This window comes from Macaca thibetana, chromosome 14, assembly GCF_024542745.1.
Source record: "Macaca thibetana thibetana isolate TM-01 chromosome 14, ASM2454274v1, whole genome shotgun sequence".
NCBI lineage: Eukaryota > Metazoa > Chordata > Mammalia > Primates > Cercopithecidae > Macaca > Macaca thibetana.
The window spans coordinates 73,361,698-73,385,964 of record NC_065591.1 but is presented as its reverse complement, the minus strand read 5'-3'; the positions used below and the strand labels follow the sequence as shown (position 1 = coordinate 73,385,964).

General features: G+C 35.6%; 1 protein-coding gene across 1 annotated transcript in view; it reads left to right on the top strand.

Annotated features, from left to right (window-relative positions):
* Positions 1 to 24,267, top strand: part of TENM4 (teneurin transmembrane protein 4) — a 3,098,737-nt gene that overhangs the window by 66,202 nt on the left and 3,008,268 nt on the right. The window lies entirely within an intron of this gene.

The following is a 24,267-nucleotide window of genomic DNA, read 5'->3' as shown; positions in this document are numbered from 1 at the left end:
GAACATTATATACACAATGAATTTTACCCACTGTATTGCATTTAATGCTTAAGGTAGTCATTATTATCTCTATTCAATACAGTATCTTGTTCAAGTTCACAGAGCTAGCCAGCAGCAGGTGCAAGACTAAAATCTAGTAATGCCGTCAGAGACCTTACTCTTAAGCATATCACTTTTATACATCTCTTTCTCTAGTGGGGGATGAAAGTAAGTACACCAGTGAGCTTATGGCTTTGTGTTTTTGGTAATGGATCTTGCTTCTCTTACAGTACCCTGGGCATTTACCCATCTGATTAAAGTAAGTTATTCTAGACAGAGAGAAGGAAACTGTCATCAGTTAGTATTTCAAACTTCACAATAAGGAAGGGAAATTTAGCCCGGATCCATCTACCTTAAAGCCCCAGTAGGAACATCATAGAGCAGGGATTAGTGCTTATACTGGCAAGATGTACAATATCAGAGAAATTTACAACAATGTTTCCATCAGATAAGTTCAATGCTTCCTATGAGCAGTAGAAGAAATACAAACACACAAATAAATATATAGTCATTCAGAAAATGTCAAGAGTCTTCTCTGTATTATCAGAACTGTTGGAAGATGAATTTAGAGAGAAGAAAATATTAGGAAGTTATTGAAGATCAGTTAAATGCAAGTCCTTGTCTTACATTAACAAATATGAACAAGAATAGGGATGAATCAACAAATTTGGTTGGTGAATGAATGGCAGATAAAAGAGGTGGCAGAGGAGACATACAAGTTGGAGGAATGAAGAAAAAAACAGAGAAAAGGAAAATCAATGACAGAATAATCTTACAAGAAATGTGAACGAGACATATTCCAGGAACTAAAGAACCATTTCTCATGTTACTTATTATATATGATAATAAGTTGTATATAATAACTCTTGCTCTTGCTCACACAGAACGCTACTCTGATCAGAGTCTTCACGGGACCTAAGCAATGTGTCCCCCTGAGAATTCCAGCAGTACTGAGGCTCCAGTTGGATGTCTAATCCTGCCAAGGCTGCAATACAATTAGAAATAAATGGTCAATCTGTAAATGGGGCGGAGAAAGAAAAGATTTTCATGTGTATGCCTCAGAGTTTAAGCTCAAGGTAGACTATAATGGTTGGGAAAGAAAAGATGATGGTCTTAAGAGACCCATGTTCAACTACAGAATAGTAAAGGGAGATATGGAGGGTGGGGAAGTAAAGTAGATGGAGGTAAAGAGCAATGGAGATGAAAATGGAAATGATAAAAACACTGGTAATAGTTCAGTTTGGATAGCTCTTTAAGCCTGTATAGCAATTATGTCCATTTTCCAGAGGTAAAATAGTGTAGTGTAATAGATTTGAGCATTGCTGATTTCAGGTTTGAATTTATTAATTTTTAGTTACAAGACCCTGGCCAGATTATTTCACGATTTATATTTAAGTTTCCTTATCTGTAAATTGGAGTAATGATTTTACACCTTCCTATTTTATTTTTGAGAATTAAATAAGCCCAGCCATATCTATTTACCTTTTATTCCTTTTTCTTTTTATTCCTTTCCATGTTGTAGGATAGACAGAACATGTGTAATAGAAAACTAAAGCTGAAATATAAAAAATACTTAAGTGATATACAAAAAGTAATATATGTAAACTCAGTGGAGGGAGAGTTTACTTTTGAACAACTAAATCAAGAAAGAATGGAGAAACCGTCAGTTGAGTGGACTTTATTGGCTGGGAAAATAGAGAAAGGCATTTGTTGTTTGAACAGAGGCATAGAAATGAGAAAGGCAAAGAAGGGCAGAGAGAACTAAGGACTGTTTGTCAAGTCATGGGGCAATAGAAAGACTCATGAGGAAATGAGGTTGAAAAATTGGATTACAGACAGATTAAACAGACTGCGTAGTTTAGATTTGACTGCATAGACAAAGGGGCGATTTTGCATATTTCTGAGCAAATGCATTCATCACCTTAGCAGAACTGTGTTTTAGAAAAACTATAAACAGACACATATACATGATTTGGAGGTGGCAATCAGGATGGAGAAGGTGGAAGAATATCCATTCAGAGATAAATACTTGAGTATAGAAGAACATTACTGTGTATTTTTTTCTTTTAATGTTTGAAGGTATTTTGTAAAACAGGTTGATTGGGGTCTAAGGGAATAAATAGGACCAATTAATTTCTTTTCATTGTTTTTACCTATTTTTGACATTCTGAATTGTTTTCTGCTAAAACTTCTAAGTTAATATTTAATGCAAAAATAATTAAAACAAAACACAAACAATAAACCCCCTAAAAACTTTTACAGTAAAGGTATTCTAAAATATGACTTTACTCACTTCATATTGCGAAGATACACATTTGGGCAGATTAACTAATAAATGCGCAATCAGAAGTAAGCAAACAACAAAATCCAACTCTAGCTTCTCTTTATATCTGATTGGAAATCATTGTGTTCCCAAATTTTCAGGTTGTGTTGCAATAATTCTTACAAGCCTCTGGTTCAGTTTTTTCTCGTTTCTTCCTTGGATACTGAAACTACTTCAACTGGCCTCTGTGCTGCAATGTCTTGAAGCACCTCCAGTCCTTCCCCTACTCTCTTCCAAAGAGACGATTTCCATGACATGCAATGTCATTATTTCTCGCATTCTCCTTTCCAGTTGAAATTATGCCCTCTATTACTTGTAAATTGAGTATAAAAAAGCTAATATTTATCAGGGGCTTTTTAAAATTTTTTTACCGATTTGGGATAGATGATGCCAAAGAGCATTTATATAGGGAGAGGCAGATACGCAACCACAACACAGTGGGATAATTCAAAGTGTGATAATTCCACCATAAACTGTTGGTGCCTGCCACAAAATGATGTGTGTTAAAATGATGTTGGATTTTGTTGTTTGCTTACTTCTGATTGCGCATTTATTAGTTAATCTGCCCAAATGTGTATCTTCGCAATATGAAGTGAGTAAAGTCATATTTTAGAATACCTTTACTGTAAAAGTTTTTAGGGGGTTTATTGTTTGTGTTTTGTTTTAATTATTTTTGCATTAAATATTAACTTAGAAGTTTTAGCAGAAAACAATTCAGAATGTCAAAAATAGGTAAAAACAATGAAAACCTGAACTTCACTATATCTCCCAATCTTTTGTTTGTGTTATATTAGCTGAAACATGTTAATATGCTTTGGAGACATTTAGGTTACTCTGTTTATCTGAAATTGTTTAAGAAAGCACTGCTAAAAGTAGAGGAATAAAACTGATTATAAGTAATTAGTGTGTAACTCTACCATCTAAAGATAACTGGATTAATATAAACTTTATATAATTAGTCTGCGAAAATTGAGATTGGAAGTTTGATTATCAAAGAACTACAACTACACTTGCAGTCCTTTAAAGTAGATGATCTACATATACTAATATAAGAAAAATAATAAAATGTATATGTATTAGTCATGGTTCTCTAGAGAGGCATAACAAATAGGAGATCACACAGATGATAGATAAGATGGGATTTATTAGGGAAATTGACTCTCATAATTATTGAGGTTGAGAAGTCCCACCATAGGTCTTTCACAAGCTGGAGATTCAGGGATGACAGTAGCATGGCTCAGGTCAAATCTGAAAGCCTCAGAACTGGGAACTGTGATGGTGTGATTGTCAGTGTAAGGCTGAAAGTTTAGGAACCTGGTGCTGTGGGTATAGGGTTAGGAGGATGCTGGTACGTGTCCCGGAAACCAAGGGCCTGAAGTACAGGGAGTTCTAATATCTAAGAGCAAGAGAAGAGTGTCCCAGTTTCAGGAGAGAGAGAGAGAGAGAGAGAGAGAGAGAGAGAGAGAGAAAACCAAGAGAGAGAAACAGAGACAGTGAGAAAAAGAGACAAAGACAGAGAATTTGCCTTTCTTCTTCCTTTTTGTTCTATTCGTGTTCCCAGCTAATTAGATTGTGCTTGCCCACATTGAGGGTGGATCTTCCCCACTCAGTCCACCAACTACCAGCCAATCTCCTCCAGAAACACCCTCACAGACACAGGTAGAAATAATGTTTTACCAGCTATCTAAATAACCCTTAATTAATTCAGTCTACTTGACACCTAAAATCAACCATCACCGTATACTTACTAGAAGAGATAAAATTATCCTTTTCTGATAGTATTTCCCTAAATAAACTTGAGAATTAACTGAAGTCATTAGAACATTTAAATGATTATAATATTAGAAATAATCAATTGGAAAATAAAATATGCTATTCTCAATAGCATCAGAAAGATATCTAGAAACTAGCTTACAAGGAAATGTGTAAAATACTATGAAGAGGACAAATTATAAACCTTTTCTAAAATCTATTAAAATATGAATGTGAAGAATGAATTTTATAATGGAATCATTGTTTCCCAGAATTATGTTTTCATCATTTCAAGTCACCGATTTTGGATTACTTATATTTGGGCAGATTTAGTTTGAAGATATGTGATAAGTATGGACAATTATACCACACAGATAAAATGTTATTTAATATCTAGAACACCATGGCCTCCTGCAGAAACATACAGATAAAAGACTAGATTTACAAACAACCCCATCTAAAAGTGGGCAAAGGATATGAACAGACACTTCTCAAAAGAAGACATGCATACAGCCAACAGACACATGAAAAAATGCTCATCATCACTCACCATCAGAGAAATGCAAATCAAAACCACAGTGAGATACCATCTCACACTAGTTAGAATGGCAATCATTAAAAAAATCAGGAAACAACAGGTGCTGGAGAGGATGTGGAGAAATAGGAACACTTTTACATGTTGGTGGGACTGTAAACTAGTTCAACCATTGTGGAAAACAGTGTGGCGATTCCTCAAAGATCTAGAACTAGAAATACCATTTAACCCAGCCATCCCATTACTGGGGATATACCCAAAGGATTATAAGTCATGCTGCTATAAAGACACATGCATATGTATGTTTATTGCGGCACTATTCACAATAGCAAAGACTTGGAATCAACCCAAATGTCCATCAGTGACAGACTGGATTAAGAAAATGTGGCACATATATACCATGGAATATTATGCAGCCATAAAAATGGATGAGTTCGTGTCCTTTGTAGGGACATGGATGCAGCTGGAAACCATCATTCTCAGCAAACTATCGCAAGAACAGAAAACCAAATACTGCATGTTCTCACTCATAGGTGGGAACTGAACAATGAGATCACTTGGACACAGGAAGGTGAACATCACATACCGGGTCCTATTGTGGGGAAGAGGTAGGGGGGAGGGATAGCAATGGGAGATATATCTAATGTAAATGATGAGTTGATGGGTGCAGCACAGCAACATGGCACATGTATACATATGTAACAAACCTGCACGTTGTGCACATGTACCCTAGAACTTAAAGTATAAAAAAAAAAAAAAAGACTAGATTTTGGTTTAGTGTATGGTAAAGATAGCATTAAAGGTAGCATTTGAATTGATGAAAAATTATAGTCATACAACAGCTGATGGTAAGACGAAAAGCCTAACTTATACCAAATTATTTTTAGGAAATAATCATAGATATTAGCACAGTTTAAAAATAATAATGTTAGCATATTGTAGCTGGAAAATGAGAGTCAACTTAAATGTCCAAAGACAAAGAACTAGCTTCTGAGATTACATGGTCATAGAATAAAATTATGCATTATTCAAAGTTCTGCAATAAACATATATACAATATCTAATAATGTGTAAATATATTTATGATATATTTAGTTTGGAAAAATATGAAATTATATTCACCATGTAATTCCACTTACAATTTATATTATTTCTAATATGTAACTGGAAGGGGGAAAATCAGTATCTTAACAGCTGTTATTTCTATATGGTGAGATTATCTAGTAACATTTAATTTTCATGGTTGTTTATACTTTGTGTCTGTTCTTTCTAAATTATATAGCTGTGGTGAATGTATATTGCTTTGTAAATAAGGGAAAGGATGATGGGAGTTATACAATATAAAGGCTTTACTCAAATCATATGCATGCACAAATTATCATCTTAGAGCAGAAGCTTTATTTCTTGGTTTGTTTTTCTGCTTTTATTAATACTTTAGAGAAGGCTGTGAATGATGCATGAAGACCCTTCCCTCCCACACCAATTTAACAGCTGCTGCTATGTAATTTGCTTTACTCCTTACAGATTCTATCTGATACAGTCAGTCACACACTGTAGAACATTTATAAGGGCTGAAAGGCACAGTTCTTCAAGAAATCTGACTTTTTCATAAGGATTTCCAAGGAATGTTCTTTGTTTTGTATTTATTAGCTATTCCTTTTTCTTCTCCCTTTCCAATAGACAAGTGTTTCCCTAGAGCTTTGAGAAAATTGCAGTTTTCCCCTTCAAAATGCCCTTTAGAAAAGAGTGAACATATGACTCCTATGTGTGTCAGCACCTGTCTCCTTCAGCCCCTAACCACGATACAGTATTGACCTGCTATCAGTCTCCTTCCACTTCAAGCCCTCAATCAATACAATCCAAGCATGACCATACTGGAGAAATTTCTTTTGTACTTGAGACTAAAATGGGGATGAAGAAAATCTTTTGTTGTTTAGGATGATCTATATGTTAGATATTAACAGGGTACCAAGGACATTTAAGAACGGTTAACTATGACTGTTCAACTTGAGTCTCCAACCAGCCTATCCAGTCCCCTATTCGACCTTTCTCTCAGTACAATATCTTGCTTGACTTGGGTTCAAGCCTTGAAGCCTCTCTACAAGGACAAACATAAACTTTATGAGCTTTTTGTTATTTTGGCTCTCTTAGCATGCACTATAGGTATGGTTGTATCTATCTTGATCAAAACAGTCTAGATATGTCATCAACTATTCAAATTTCCACAACTAAAAAAGAGTCCTCCTACTGATGTCTAATGTAGAACATTCTTGCTGAATTTTAGATGCAAATGGTTATAGGATATTGCTTTATGCAAAACTTCTATCTTTTGTAACTAAAATCAGCAATTTCCATTCCTAAAAAAATTCTAGAATCCATAAATTACATTGTCATGTAGGCAGTTATTTAAGCTGAAATAGTAGAGATTAATTCTATGAAACATCCTTATTTTATTTTAACTTTTCTCGTTCAGTTAGCTTCTGAGTCTGGTCAACACAATCTAATTAATATATTTTGAATATATCCACCTTATTCTAATCCTATTGCCATGCTGATAATTAATTTTTGTTAATTTCATTTTATTATTGGAATGGTCTTATAACTAGTCTTGTTAGATTAATTATGTCCAACTTCAATGCACATTCAACATTGTCACCAACATAGTTTTATATTGTAGTATATCTTCATTTAAATAATGTGGAATTTAATCTTTTGTATAAATGCTTTGCATTGTTAACTTTATCTTAGTGATAGATCTAATTAAGTTTCAATAATTATTGTGGATTTAAAATGAAAACCATAAAAAGAAAAATTATTTTGTGGTGATTATTCTCTACTAATTATACAAAGGAATATCTGAAAATATTTTGATACTCGTGCTTCCAATTCTCCTCAGATATTAGATTGATGCTATACAGTTACAACTAACTGTTACCTACACATAAACTGTGTTCTTAAGATTTAGCCTTTTAGAGAAGAAAGAAAACTAAAATAATATAGGTCAGTCCTTTGTTTTATACATGGAGAAATAAGGGCTCACAAACTGAGTTATTGACTCTAGTCTGCCATTCCAAAAGATTTATAAACTCTCTGAGGTCAGGAACTGCATTTTGCCAAACATTATATCGTCACTACCTAGCCAAGGATACATTCATATTTGCTGAATGAATGAAGAAACTTTTTCACATTTACAGAGGTAGAGATCTGGATGATATCAGAATCTCAGACTTTCAGATAAATGCAAATTCTACTAAAAATGGAAAACAGATATTAAGGGCTTATACTGAATCAGATAATTCTAAGTACTTTGTTTTATATATAACACTTTGAAATTATATTAAAAATAATTGATTACCTTTTAAAATCCTATGAGAGATACTATTACATCAATCTCTATTTTATATATTGGGAAACTAAGGCACAGAGCAATTAGTATCTTACGGCAATGGTCACACAACCAGGAAGTGGTAGAACTGGATTTGAACCCTAGTTATCAGACACCAGAGAAAATGATCTTTACCTCCACTCTGCACTATGTTCAGTAAAAGACCTCCTACTATGGAAGATTAAAGCACTCACAAGGAATAAACTCATTGAATTTTGTTCTGTTCTTGACATAAATAGAAAATACTGGTCTTTTTAAGTTCATTTTTTCATATTTTACAAAAGACAATATTAATTTCATGAAAATTTAAGTGGTTCTAGAAACCATGTCTAAAATTCAAATGATATTGCTTTTTCAATCAGAAGATTATAGAGCAATTCACTTTACCACTGAAAATCTATCATTTCTAAGTGAGAAAGCCAAAGACAAGTGATGACTTTTCAGCTGAATTAATTTTTATTTCACACTTCTTACTTTGTACTTTAGAGGAGAATAAAACATTGGCTTTACCTGGAACAACTTATAGTTCCATTTAATTTCGCAAGGAGGGCTAAGTTGGAAGGATGAAGAAATATTAATTTTTTTCTAACTTTGATATGTTTCCCATGTGGAGTCTTTAACAATACCATTTTATATTCAGATTTATTTGACTTTAAAATTCTCTTTAGCACAGGCCTATGTACTAAGTATATAGATTTGGAACAGTGATTTAAATAATTGAATGCAGAATTAGTATAGCCTCTAAATATATATACAAACATTCTCAGAAAGATATATTCTGAAAACCTGGTGTATTAATTAGTTCATTCTCACACTACCATGAAGATTACCCAAGACTGGGTAATTTATAAAGGAAAGAGGTTTAATTGACTCACAGTTCCACATGGCTGGAGAGACCTCAGGAGACTTACAATCATGGTGGGAGGGACCCCTTCACAGGGTGGCAGGAGAGAGAATGAATGTCAGCAGGGGAAATGCCAGACGTTTATAGAACCATCCAATCTTGTGAGAGAAGTTACTTGCTATTATGAGAACAGCATGGGGAAAACCAGCCCATGATTCAATTAGCTCTCACTGGGACCCACCCACCACATATGGGGGTTATGGGGATTACGATTTAAGATGAGATTTGGGTGGGGATACAGCAAAACCATATCAGCTGGTAAAGACACATTTCTTCAATGGAAACATTGAATGTGCCTAGTCACAGAAACACAGATTTAAAAAATAATTAAAGCAGTGTTAGAGATATCCAGAAGAGTGGTGCTTAGCAATTCAGAGGGGTTGAGGGAGGCAGGTAGATGAAGGGACTTGGTAGCAGGAGGAAGTGGGTTTGAGTATGCGCACTTCCAGTTGGTAGTTGTGTGATACTGATAAACTCAATTTTTTCATTAGTAAATAAGATTTTGTCTGAGACAAATTAGACATGCAGTGCTTTCTAAAAGGTTAATCAGGTCAAAACATAAATTAGAAAATCTCTGTGTCTCACATTTTCCATCTCCATGAACTTTCCCCTTTGCTATTGCTGCTTGGGAGCCTCTGCCATGTAAAATTTATCTAGGAATCGTGATAGACAGTAGATAACATGCCTGAGAATATTTTTTTTTTTCCCGGGTATGTTTCAAATAAAATACTTTAAATTATTTTTTTATTAAGAGTACTGTTATTGAAACCAAGTACGTGTTTAGAAAAATTTCTAAAGTATACCGTTATCTTTGCCTTTCTTCAATTTACACTTGAAACTAAGTCACTAAAAGGCTTGAAGTAGTTTCTTATTAAGGTTGAAAAATGATATTAGAAGAGATTCCCTTTTTGTCAGTCATGACCTTTCGCTGTCTGATTTAGCCTGAGAGCTTTCAAGCTGGAGTGTCTACTCCACCCTCAAGAGGCCCTTGTGTCTATGTAAAGTCATTTATTTCTGAACTGCACTTGCCTCCTTTCACATCAGCAAGGGGCCATCTTTCCTCTGGCCCCAGTAAGTGTGATTTAATTTTTTTTTTTTTTTTGGATAGCGCTTTGTTTAAACCCCAGAAGAATACTAAGGAAGTAATATTGAAGTTCTAACTTGATAGAATATTTCCATGGGCTCCTTCAGAATTTTGCCTTTTGGTAGGATATTATTAGCCTTTGAGTCTACAAAGTTCTTAGAGGTACTTAACATGTTATAGGTGTTCAACAAATATATGTCCTGTGTAATTGATCCCACATGTATACAAGCTAGACTGAAAGTACTAATTTAGTTGAAAACACAGTTTCATTCCATATATTCTCCCTTTTACGTGATTTATTGAGTTCCAACTATGTATCAGGAATTCTCTTAATCATTAAAGTAAAAACTAAATGAAATAAAATATTTGCTCAGCATGAAATTATTGTAGTCTAGAGGAAGGAGGAACTAAACAAAACCACAAAATCATTAGGTAATATTCACTATGAGCTAATGTTATTAAACCTCAAATCAAGAAATAAATATTTTATGATATTCTCAGAAAAAAAATAGAAAATGATATTATATCTGAATATGCAAGACTATCTGTGCTGGACTGAGGTGGGCCTTCATCGTCTAAGCAAGCAACAGCAAGTAGAAAGCCATACATTTGTAAAAGAAGTTGAAATATTGGGGAACTAGTTGATAACATTATTTTGTGCTGAATTTAGAATCAAATTGTTTAGGAAACTAGACTTAGATGAGGAAGATTACAGCATTCCTCTGAACAGCCTTCAATTATAGTCTAAGATGTGTGTGTGTGTGTGTGTGTGTCTGCCTGTGTGTGCCTATGTTTCAGGAGGGAGGTACTAACAGATAATAACTTTGCTATTTATATGCAGGATGGTTCTGAATGAGGTGAGAGTGGTAGTATGAAAATAATTCAGAAGATAATTATAATTTTCTGGGTGTGATATCGTTAAAGTCTAAGTGAAGTTTTAACATTAATTGCAGTAGAAACTGACATTCAAAAACACATAATAAAAAGCAAAACAAAACACATTCTCAAATGTTTTAGAGTAGTTTTTCTAGAAGTGTGGTTTTCAAACCAGATGTATCATCATCAAATGTAGACTTAGAATCTGAAACTTTGGAGACAGCAGTTGGAAGGGTGGCAATTTGTGTTATAACAAGCTCTCCAGATGATTCTGATGTACACCAACGTTTGAGAACTAATGATTGAAAGTTTCTAATTAATTATAAAGGTTTCTCTTTTTATGCTATTTATATGCTTATTCACAATACTGTTATTAACATATTTCATTGATGCTGTGATATTAAGAAGATTTCAAGATGCACTGCTATCTCATCATTTTAAAATGCTGCCAATTAAGTGAAATCATATCAATTTAAGATGAATCCCAGTTTTAGAAGCGTTACAAATTAAAATGTACATACTAGAGAATTTATAAAACATCTTGTATTGACTGCCATAAATTATTCTGAATAAAAATGGAGATGTTTCCCAGATACATCAACACATTTCTGAGCTTATTTCTCATCAAAATTTGACCCACAACTAGATAAAACCTACATTCATTTCCATTTATTTTTGTTTTTAAGTAAGACTTCATGTTTCCACTCTTTTATTTCACTAGTAGATTATCTGAATCTAAATTGTTTGAATCTGCTTCTATTCTACCTACACAAGTGAAAAATAGAGATACCTAGAGCTTTAATGTTTAGATTTTGATAATAATTAATTTCCTTTTTAAATGATAAAACCTTTTTGGGAGGGATGGGTTTCCCTTTCAACAAATCTGCCTATTCTACTATCAGCCTGTTGTGCCAGCTACCACAGGCATTGTTGAGAATAAGACATGAAACATCTGTATTTCCAGAGTTCCCACAAAATATGTTAGTGATTTTAAGGGTGTTTGTGTTGAAAGTGTCTGAGTCACATGAGATTTTGAAAGCACATTTGCCTCCTGAAAACTTTTCTCTTACTCTTCTCCGCAGGGGAGAACACAACCAACCTATACCCGTATTTTTCTCATAGTTTCTCCTATTATCTTTTGAATTTTGCTCTTTTTTCATCTTTCACTTCCTTTGTCTCTTATACTCTGTCCAGGTCATTCTTCTAGACCAGAAGGAGCCCAGACTTCTGAACTTGCTGCAATACACCTTCCTAGGGCCAGAACTGGCTGCAAATGGAATGGGCAGTGCCTTAAGTCTCTAGTACATGAACATACAAAGAAAAGTCAGAGAGAGAGAGTTGTTGGGGAGAAACAAAAACTATGAAGATAGTTCAACTACATAATCAACTCAAAAAGATAGATAGAACACTAAAATGTAAATACAAAGCACTAGAATGAAAGAGAGAAAGAGCCAAACAACTATAGAAGAAGCCCAAGGTAGCTTCTAAGCTGTGGGGTCATAGCTGCCGGTGATAGGACTAAGTTTTATCCACTCTGATAAAGTAATAAACCTACATGAAAATTTTTACCCATCTTTAGCTGAGCAGGTGACAAAGCATATATAAGTAATTTACTAAGTCCATAAGAGTAATAAGCGTCATAAGTGAGGTGATAGGCCAGGACTTTTGTTCCAGAACCCAGCAGCATTTCCCCACATGTAACTCTAAGGGGACTGATTATATAATACTCTCCCAATAGTTGCTTAACTAATTCATCACAGAAATCTGGAAGTTAAAAGATGTTAGATAACATACTTATTATTTATTGATTAAAATAGTAAATAAATGCAATCGGCACCAAAAAAAGAAGTTAATTAGTCAAAAGCAAAGCTACACTATTTGAGTGTGTATAAATGTAAACATCAGATAGATTTATTCATACAGGTTGAGTATTGCTAGTCAAAAAATCTGAAATCCAAAATGCTTCAAAATCCAAAGGTTTTTGAGCACAAGCATGATACTTGAAGGAAGTACTTATCCACTAGGAATGCTCAGCTGGCATAATGCAAATATTCCAAAATCTGAGAAAATCCAAAATCTGACACACTTCTGATCCTAATCATTTAGGATTAGGGATACTCAACCTGTACTTTCTTAGAATCACTTTTATACCTTAAAAGTGGGGATGCTTGGTTTCTTCAGTCCTGCTTCACAAGATTTTGTGTATAAAAACGTTATAAAATATAAATATGCAAGTGCAATGTGAGATGTAATCAATAATCGTTATAGTCATCTAACAGGAACTAGGCTACATTTTTACCTGAGTTAATATTTTTCTGGTAACTTTTTCTTTTGCCGCAGAGACCACCTGGTGGTCACTGTAAGGGCACAATCCTTCTACGCTGATCTTGGTGTGAGTCCCGTGCTTATTAACATTCTGACCCTGGTAAGTCCATTAACTTCACTAAAGCCCAGTCTCCCCATCTGAGAAATAGTAATAGTACCAATACCTATGCTCTAGCAGGTTACCGCATCTTAATTAACTTTTAATATGTCATTATTAATGTGCTAAAATTTAACCCATTGCCATGTCTTTCAGAAACTACACATTTTATAGTAAGAACAATATATTACTTTCGGCAACCACCTGTCATACCTTGGCTAGAATACTAGGTGTTTTTTTTTTTTTTTAATTATCTTACTGAGCACTTATAATAAATCTGCATATTCACTATTAATATCTTCATTTTATAAGTGAGACAGGTTAAGTAACTTGTCCAGGTTATAAGGCTTATAATTCGAAGAGAAAGGAATGCAATCTGGATCATTCTGTCTTCAGAGCCTTTGTTTTGTCCACAATGTGCCCCAACCTCTCAGGGACAGCATAAAAGGGACTGAATTTGTTAATCAAGGACATGATACTATGATTATATTTTATGGATGTATTTTTGTGTTTTTCTGAGTTTCTTTCATACTTTCTTAGCTCAACTTAGAGATATATCTGAAAACAAACAAACAAACAAAAAAAGAACTCAGTGTTAATATGGCTTATAGTTACTACAGAAGGAAGACTTTCCCTACATATGAATGGTAATTTTATTTCTGCCCTTAAAATCAGAAATAGGTCAACCTACTTACTTATTACATTGCTTAAATCATCTTCTGGGATTTTGGCAGTTTAAGGCTTATAGGTCTTTTCTTGGCTATCTTCCGTTAAATCTTTTAAGGAATCATGGATATTCTATGCACATCTGATCAAATATTTATTAAAGAATATATAATATGACTGTGAATTTATTTTAGCATTTTTCTTCTGAGGAGTTCAGAACCTCATGGCATAAATTACCTCATTTATCTTCATGTACATTCCAAGGGAAAAGCATAGTAGTGTTATCAGCCGAGATTAAAAATAAATGGGCCAGTTGTTCAGTCAGTCTATCATCAGGATTGATAGAGTTTCCACCATTTGCAGGTACTGGAAGCAGTAGCCATGTTATATTCTGTGAACAACAAGTCAGAGCAAGGCTGGTCTGGATGAACACCTGAAATGGCTTGAAGCACCTCAGTTCACATGCCTCTGGTGATCTGATTATTTACCCAGCTCATAAGTAACATAGCAATAACATACGTCCTTCTCTCCATTTGAGATGCTTTCGGCCATTGCTCTGATTGCTTCATCCTCATGTTTTAAGGCTCAGTTTAGTCATCATTGTATCTCTAAGGACTTTCTTAATCTCCAACAGAATAATCATGTCCGTGTCAATTATAGAGACAATTAAATAGGTGAAGATATATGTAATTAATATATCCAATACAACTTATTGAATAAAAAAGTTTTGATTACATCCTCTCTAAAAGACCAAGAGCTTCTATGAGAAAAAATTACATTTTATTTCACTGTGTATCTTTGGCACAGATCACAATTCCTGGCACAAAACAGATGATTAAAATCAGTTTATTAAATACTGTGGGGAAATAGAAAACACATTTAATATATGAGGATCAAACTATGAACCCATTGGCCTCAGATTATTTTTGCTCTTTGAACTATTGAATCTCATTGATTAGTGAGTTGTTTTTCCACTTCAGATGACCCACTGTCAAACTTTATTTCTGAGCCTTTATTTTCCCATTCTATAAAAGGGGGACAGTGACACTTATTTGTTCTTTATATGATATCATAGGAAACCAAGGGAATGAAATATATGTATTGATTTGCTAAGGCTGCTACACAAAGCACCACCGACTGGGTGGCAAACAACATAAATTTATTTCCTCATAATTCTTCGGCTACACATCCAAGATCAAGGTGTCAGCAATGTACATGTCTTCTAAGGTCTCTCTCCATGGCTTGTAGATGGTCATATTCTCCCACTGTCTTTCCCATGGTGTTTCCTCTGACCTAATCTCCACTTCTTATGACAAGAGACATGTTGGTATAGGGCCCACCCATATGAATTTATTTTACCTTAATAACCTTACAAGGGCCTTATCCAAATACAGACATATTCCGTATTGTTGGGGTTTAGGACATCAACATATGAATTGGAGAGGAAGATATATGCAGCCTGTAACAATACATAAAAGGCCCAGGCTGGCATGATGGCTCATGCCTGCAATCCCAACACTGAGAAACTGAGACATGTGGATTGTTTGAGCCTAGAAGTTTGAAACCAGCCTGGGCAACATGTCAAAACCCTGCCTCTACAAAAAAGTAACTGGACATGGTGGCAAGCATCTGTAGTCCCAGCTGCTAGGGAGGCTGAAGTGAGAGGATTGCCTGAGCCCAGGAGGTCAAGGCTGCAGTGAGCCATGATTATGCCACTGTACTCCACCTAGGCAACAGAGGGAGACCCTGTCCCCCAAAATAAAAAAATAAAAATAAATAAATAAAAGGCCCAATATGGTCCCTGGTGTGTGTTTGGCACTTTACTCAGGGAAGTATTATCACTATCAGTTTTAGTCAAAGATTTCCAATAGATCAAAAAATAACTTTACTGCTTCTTGTCAAATTGCTCTTTCAGTCTCTTGCTCAGGTGGCTTGAAAAGAAAAATGGCATGCAGACAGGGCACAAGCAATCCCAGCATGAAGTGCAGGGCAGAGGGAGGAAGATAAAGAGCCCTGGTAAGGGAAGGAATACTCTGAGCTCATTTACACATTTAGCAAGAGCTTGTCATAACTGAAAAAGCAGATGACCCAGATGAAGAAGGTGATGCTATAAATGGTGGCAAATCTTTTAAGAAGAAAAATGAAAAGCATCTGGAGGTACATTTGGCGTTCGGGAGAACTGACAGTGAGTCAGGATGCCAAGCATGAAAGGCATTAGAGTAACATTTCTATGAAAACCTAGCAGTCAAATTTTGAGGGGAAAACAGACATTAGCCGTAGCCATATCTCAATTTTGTGATGAGTTTCAAAGCCATCTTTCATGCAATCATTCTTCCTTCAGTCCCTGCTATCCTCCTTTCTCTCTTCTCACCTTTCCTCCATTCTTCCACCTTTGTATATAATAAGCATAGTGATGGTACAGTGATCTATTCTATTCAGGGATAGGTAACATCCTCAAGGAGATAAATGTCATATATAAATTTATATGTATAATATACACAGAGTTTATTATCATTATTCATGGTAGTTATGTTCTATAAGGTCACACAGACACTGACTTAGTAAAGACAGAAGCTCCTAGAGGCAAAATATATATCTCACCTAGATTATACTCTTAAATCTTAAAAACAACTCATCCTGGGAGATTTTATTTTCTTTATTTTACAAAAGGGTAAATGTGATTTAGAAGTGTTAAGTAACTTGCCTGAGGTTACCTCACTAGTAGGTGCCATAGATGGTGATTCAAACCCCATCCATCTGACTCCAGAGCTGGATCTTCTTTTACTACAGTGAATTGCCCACTACTCCACTACTGTCTCCTTCTTCTGGTGATAGATAGATATAGAGAGGTATGTAGATAGGTAGGTAGGTAGGTAGATAGATAGACAGATAGATGATAGATAGATACATACATAGATAGATAGATACATACATAGATAGAAACATAGATAGTCATCTACTCTGTCTGTATGTGTCTGCCTATCTATACAATATATTTGCTGTAATTAAGTACAGCTGAAGGACACTGGGGTTTCATTGAAAATGCTTCCAGTCTTCTGCACAGAAAAACAACTATCTATATCTCCATATAAAGATTTCTGTCTCTTTGAGTACCTACTATGTGCCTGGAACTGTTCTAGGCCTTTAACATCAATTAAGCCTTACAATAATCTTATAGAGGTGGCATTGTAATTTTCATTGTAATACTAGCAAACTGGAGCTCAGAAAAGTAAACTTGTCAAAGATTATGCAGCTAGTAAACAGAAAAATTTAGATTTGAACCCAGATCTCCCTGACTCCAACTATCCAGACCAGCACACCTCATGATCTCTCATATAGAAAGCAGATGTAGAATACCGCCTTCCCAGTTTAGATCTCTTTTTTTCTGCCTCTTCCTCAAGCAGTTTCACTCTGAAACAACAACGAATGTCAGAGAAACCGGCATTTGAAGAGGACAAAATTGGTGTGGTGTTCGGAAGGCAAAAGGAGAGAATGAATTCTGTGAAGGCACCCAGGTGTCTACATTATAAGAATAAATCTTACTGGTCACAATGGCTCACACCTGTAATCCCAGCACTTTGAGAGGCTGAGAGGATCACTTGAGCCCCGGAGCTAGAGATCAGTCTAGGAAACATAGTGTGACCCTGTCTCTACAAAAAAGGAATAAATCATCTAGGGGTGGTGGTGCATGCCTATAGTCCCAGCTACTTGGGAGGCTGATGTGGGAGGACTGATTACACCCAGGAGGTCAAGGCTGCAGTGAGCCATGATCAGACTACTGCACTCCAGTCTGGGCAACAGAGCAAGACCCTGTCATAAAAAAAGAGAAAGACAGAAAAAAAGTGAAGGAAGGAAGGGAGGGAGGGAGGGAGGGAAGTAAATCTCAAACTGGAGAACGTTAACAGAGAAGGTGTTTCCTAAGGGAGTGTTGAAAGATGTGGGATGATTTGGTCAGTCAGTGGTTAAGAAGAACTGATGATGGGTAGCAGGGAGAATATTTATGGTAAGAGAGCAAGGAGCGAGAGGAGACAATTGGAAGCCAAGCTACAGGGCCCTGGGTGAAGAGAAAGTGTGGCGCAATTGACTGTTGCTTGGCCCTGCAGAAGACTAGAGACTCAGGTGAGTCCTAGAGAAATGTGGTTGGTATAGAGGAAAGAAATGACTAGAAATGGGTTTGGAGTGTTATATATTATAATATAATATAATACTAGTGTATTAGTCTGTTCTCATGCTGCTAATAAAGACATACCAGAGACTGGGTAATTTATAAAGGAAAGAAGTTTAATTGACTCACAGTTCTACAAGGCTAGGGAGGCCTCACTGTCATGGTAGAAGGTGAATGAGGAGAAAAGTCAAGTCTTACATGGCAGTAGACACGAGAGTTTGTGCAGAGGAAATCCCATTTCTAAAACTATCAGGTCTGGTAAGACTTGTTTACTACCATGAGAACAGTATGGGGAAACCACCTCCATGATTCAGTTATCTCCACCTGTCCCTGCACTGGACAAGTGGGGATTATTACAATTCAAGGTGATACTTGGATGGAGACACAGCCAAACCATATCACTAGGTTTGGATATTTTCACATAACAGAGGCCTCAGAAACAACACCACACATCTACAACCGTCTGATCTTTGACAAACCTGACAAAAACAACCCATGGGGAAAGGATTCCCTATTTAATAAATGGTGTTGGGAAAATTGGCTAGTCATATGCAGAAAACTGAAACTGGACCCCTTCCTTACACTTTACACAAAGATTTACTCAAGATAAATTAAAGACTTAAACATAAGACCTAAAACCGGCCAGGCGCGGTGGCTCACGCCTGTAATCCCAGCACTTTGGGAGGCCGAGGCGGGCGGATCACGAGGTCAGGAGATGGAGACCATCCTGGCTAACATGGTGAAACCCTGTCTCTACTAAAAATACAAAAAATTAGCTGGGCCTGGTGGCGGGCGCCTGTAGTCCCAGCTACTCGGGAGGTGGAGGCAGGAGAATGGCGTGAACCTGGGAGGCGGAGCTTGCAGTGAGCCGAGATCGCACCACTGCACTCCAGCCTGGGCGACAGAGCAAGACTCTGTCTCAAAACAAACAAACAAACAAACAAAACACCTAAAACCATAAAAACCCAAGAAAAAACCTAGGCAATACCATTCAGGACATATGCATGGGCAAAGACTTCATAACTAAAACACCAAAAGCAATGGCAAAAAAAGCCAAAATTGACAAATGGGATCTAATTAAACTAAAGAGCTTCTACACAGAAAAATAAACTATCATCAGAGTGAACAGGCAACCTACAGAATGGGAGAACATTCTGTATTCAGAATCTACAAGGAACTTAAATTTACAAGAAAAAAACAAACAACTCCATCAAAAAGTGGGCGAAGGATATGAACACACACTTCTCAAAAGAAGATGTTTATGCAGCCAACAAACATATGAAAAAAAGCTCATCATCACTGGTCATTTGAGAAATGCAAATCAAAACCACAATGAGATACCATCTCATGCCAGTTAGAATGGCAATCATTAAAAAGTCAGGAAACAACAGATGCTGGGGATGATGTGGAGAAATAGGAATGCTTTTACACTGTTGGTGGGAGTATAAATTAGTTCAACAATTGTGGAAGACAGTGTGGCAATTCCTAAAGGATCTAGAACCAAAAATACCATTTGATCTAGCAATCCCTTTACTGGGTATATACCCAAAGGATTATAAATCATTCTACTATAAAAACACATGTACATATATGTTTATTGCAGCATTATTTACAATAGCTAAGGTTGGAACCAACCGAAATGCCTATCAATGATAGACTGAATAAAGAAAATGTGATATGTATACACCATGGAATACTATGAAGTCATAAAAAGGGATGAGTTCATGTCCTTCACAGGGACATGGATAAAACTGTAAACCATCATTCTCAGCAAACTAACACAGTAACAGAAAACCAAACACCGCATGTTCTCTCTCATAAGTGGGAGCTGAACAGTGAGAATATGTGGACACAGGGAGGGGAACATCACACACTTGGGCCTGTTGAGGGGTGGGAGGTTAGGGGAGGGAGAGCATTAGGAGAAATAGCCAATGTAGATGATGGGTTGATGGGTGCAGCAAACCACCATGGCATGTGTAGACCTATTTAACAAACCAGCACGTTCTGTACATGTATCCCAGAACTTAAAGTATTAAAACACACACACACACACACACACACACACACACACACACACACACACACACAAAATACCTCCAAGTTTGACTGACTTGTCAAAGAGTAAAATGATTTACCTGAATAATTCTTGTTAAGAAATGAGGGGGATTGTGCAGTGTAGATCCCAGAACTCTTACTGTGGATCTCAGGTTACACAACAGGGTAGAGTCAGTTCGTATGATAATAATAACAATAGATCATTATACTGTCTTTAATAAAGGGGAAAGACGGACTCATACACCACACTATGTAAGTATTATTCATAAAAATATATAGGCCATATCAGGATCTGTAACCTGGAAATTAGATCTATAGTTACATTGTTTTATATAATACATTTATGATGTCATGGAAAGGTAAGAAATTAGTAAAAATAAATAAACTAATATTTAAGTGTTCATAAATTGGGTATAACATATTTATCTGAAAATATAATGTTAATTATCTTGGGACTATCTCAGCATTATTCTTATTGTGTTGTTTTCTTATTTGCTTTCAGTAAATTGTTTTTACATTTTTGGTTCAGTGGTGAAACTCTTTTAACACTTTTTATGAGGCACTTGTACTTGTGTACCAGAGAAGCCATTTCCAGTCCTCAAAAGTGTACATGTGAAAGCATGTACACATGAAACCCAAGGTTAGGTATGTTGTAATGTAGGGCAGCACTCTGCATAGGGAACAATTCATTCCACCAAAAAATGTCATGTATATCCAAAGCCAGGAGTAAGAAAGTCTTGTACCCTTTGGAAGAGTCACAGACTCAACTGGAACATCCACCTATATATTACATTTCAAGCTTTATGCTGAACTGAGGGTGATTCTGGCTAATTCTAGAATCATAGCTGCTTGCTTGGGAAGGAAATTCTCTCTACTATAAACATTAGATATGCCTGTAAATAAATCAAGGGGAATTAGCAAACAGTATTTGATCCCAAAATTTGTCCATTGCTTAACTTTTTGGCAGAATATTGCTCAATAAGTGAGTAAAAAATTGAGGACATACACGGTTCTCTGGCACATCATGGGTACAAGTAGTGCTGCCTGTTGAGTAAAAAGTTAGACTTGGGTTTTCTTATGAACGGTCAAGATATATATTTTGTTTGATCCAATGCCTATGTAATTTATGTTTGTGTTATTAAAAGCAGCATGGAAGTTAAGAAAAATGACAAGGTTTGGGTCTGTACTTGTTTGCTCCTTGTCTGACATTTGACCTCAGTACTCAGCCTATCTCCTCAGTTTTTAAAGGGGGACAATAGTGTCTACATTAGCTATAAAGATAATGTAAGAATATATACTATTTTGAACTAGCTGCTAGTTGTACTTGTTTTTTAACCATCCTAGTCACAGTGAAAATGAACCATTGTCAATATAATGTATTTTATATAGTCAGACTTTAAGATGTCTAATGCTGGATTTGGAAACATGCACTTGAAATTCACCACAAACACGGAGTTCAACATGTTGAGGTTTTAAATCAGAAATAAGCATATGTGCAGTTGGTTTTTATGTCTTTTTTTCCTTTTTGAAAATTATATTTAGAGCATGTGTAGGTTTACAGAAAAGTGAGCAGAAAAATACAGTTTCCATCCTTTCTCTTTCTCTTTCTCTGTCTCTCTCACTCACTCACTTTTCCCCGGTTTCTCATATTATTAATATTTCACATAGGTATGGCCCATTTGTTATAATTGGTGAATAAATATTGATATACCATTTTAAACCAAAGTCCATAGTGTATATTAAGATCAGTCTTTCCGTTATGCCAGTTTCTGGGTTTTGCCAAATGCATTATACCATACTCATACGTGATAGTTTCAATGCCCTAAAAGTCCCCTGTTTCACTTGTTTGTCCCTCTCCTCTTCACCCTCATGCTGCCCCTGGCATTAGCTGATCTTTTTATGGTTTCCATGGTTTTCCCTTTTCCAGAATGTTTATGATTGGAATCAAACACCACATAACCTTTTCAGATTGGCTTATTTTAGTAGACAATATGCATTCAAATTTCCTCCGTGTCTTTTTGTCATTTGATCACTCATTTTATTGCCGGACGATATTCCATTTCATTGACACACCACAGTTTATCCATTACTCATTGAAGAATATCTTGGTCATCTCCAATTTTTGGCTATTCTGAATAAAGCTATTATAAATATTTGTATGGAATATTTTGTGTGGATGTAACTTTTTGTGTGGATATAATTTTTTTCAATGGATTGAATGTTTATATTCCCCCACCCCCAATATTTATATGTTGAAATCCTACCCTCAATGTAATGTAATGACTTTAGAAGCTAATTTAGGTCGTAAAAGTGGATTAATATGCTTATAAAAGAGACACCAGAAGCTGTCTGGCTCTCGTTCCACCACGTGAGGATACAAGTTGGTAGCCTGCAATGCAGCCAAGGCTTCTCACCATGCTGCCACGCTGATCTCAGATGTTCAGCCTTCAGAACTGTGAGAAATCAGTGTCATTATTTATAAGTCACTAAGTCTATATTATTTTGTTATAGCCACCAGAACTGACTAAGACAGTTTTCAAACATTTAGGTAAAATCCTAGTAGAATGATTGCTGAATCATAAATTAAGACTATATTTAAATTTAGCTCTGTAAGAAACTGCCCAGTTGTCTTCCAAAGTTGCTATTATTTTCCATTCCCATCAGCAAATAATGAAAATTCTTGTTGCTTCACATCCTTGTCAGTATTTGGTGTTGTCTGTGTTTTGGATTTTAGTCCAAAACTAAATGTAATGATATCTTGTTTTTTAAACTTGAAATTCCCTGATGACATAAAATATTGTGCTACTTTTCATATACATATTCACTATTTGCCAGCTTTCATTGGTGAAGTGTCTGCTCAGATATTTTGCCCACAGGTTGACTTGGATTTTATTTTATATCAAGCTGAAATGATCCATAAATTCACATAGAACCTTGTAGACCCAACATTGCCCCATTTTAGACTCTGCTCATGTGATTCCCTCTTCTAGAGCATCATTTCCACCTTTATTTTCCTGGTTTACTTCTCATCCAAAATTTTGTTCATGTTTTAATCCTGAAATATTCTTTAAACTTTCTGGTTATGGGAATGGCCTTTCTTCCAGGGATCTTTAACCTCTTGGGCATACCTAAAATTTAAAACTGAAAATGTGTTCTTAAAATTAACCTTTGAAAGTTCTTCTTCCTTTGCAGGAGTATAAGTTAGAAGGTGAGGGAATGCATCTTACTTTTCGTTGACTCTCCAGAGCCTGGCACAGTGCTATGTATAAACTAGGAACTCCCTTCTGATTTACTGCACTGAACTTAACTCATTCTAAACCAAGTTAAATAATATGCTGTCAGCGTAAAATAATCTTGAGTTTTAGAGAATGATTTTTGCTTCAGATATTCTATATTTTTCCACCTTTTATTTTACTTAAAATTAGTTAATTTCTGAGGCAAAGTATATTCTCCATTATGGAAATGGCTTAATCAAGGCAGACCAGTCTTAGCAATCAATTCTTATCTACTGAGAGAAAAATGCCTCCTTAAAATGCAATATCTTCCCAATTCCTCCAAACTCTGAAGGACTATGTAGTCTATCATAGCTGGATCCCCAACTGCCATGTTCTCTTAAGGGTCAAGGAATAGATCTTTATTTCTTGAATCATTTAACAACAAAATAGAAAAGTCATTGAAAAACATATTAGGAGCAATGCTGAAAGGTTCTGTCATGTATTTCCTTTATTCGTTAACTTTATGGAGAATACATAGAAGCCTATATCTCTGGGTTTGTAAGTCAAGGCAAGAACTTGCTGGGACATACTGGCATTATAAATTATACTAAATGTTTTTATCACTGAAAGGCGAGATACTTTAAAACAACTCTCAAAGACCTAGTATGAATTTCCCACAAAACAATCTGATACAAGGATTTGTTTACAAGTAGTTCATTTGGAAGGAAATCTCAGAAAGTAGAAGTAAAGAAGCAGGAAGAATGAGAAAAAAATAAATTCTGTAACCAACGAATGGCAGTCTGTCAGAATCCCTGAGAAGTCCACAGCATTCTTCCTAGAATTGCC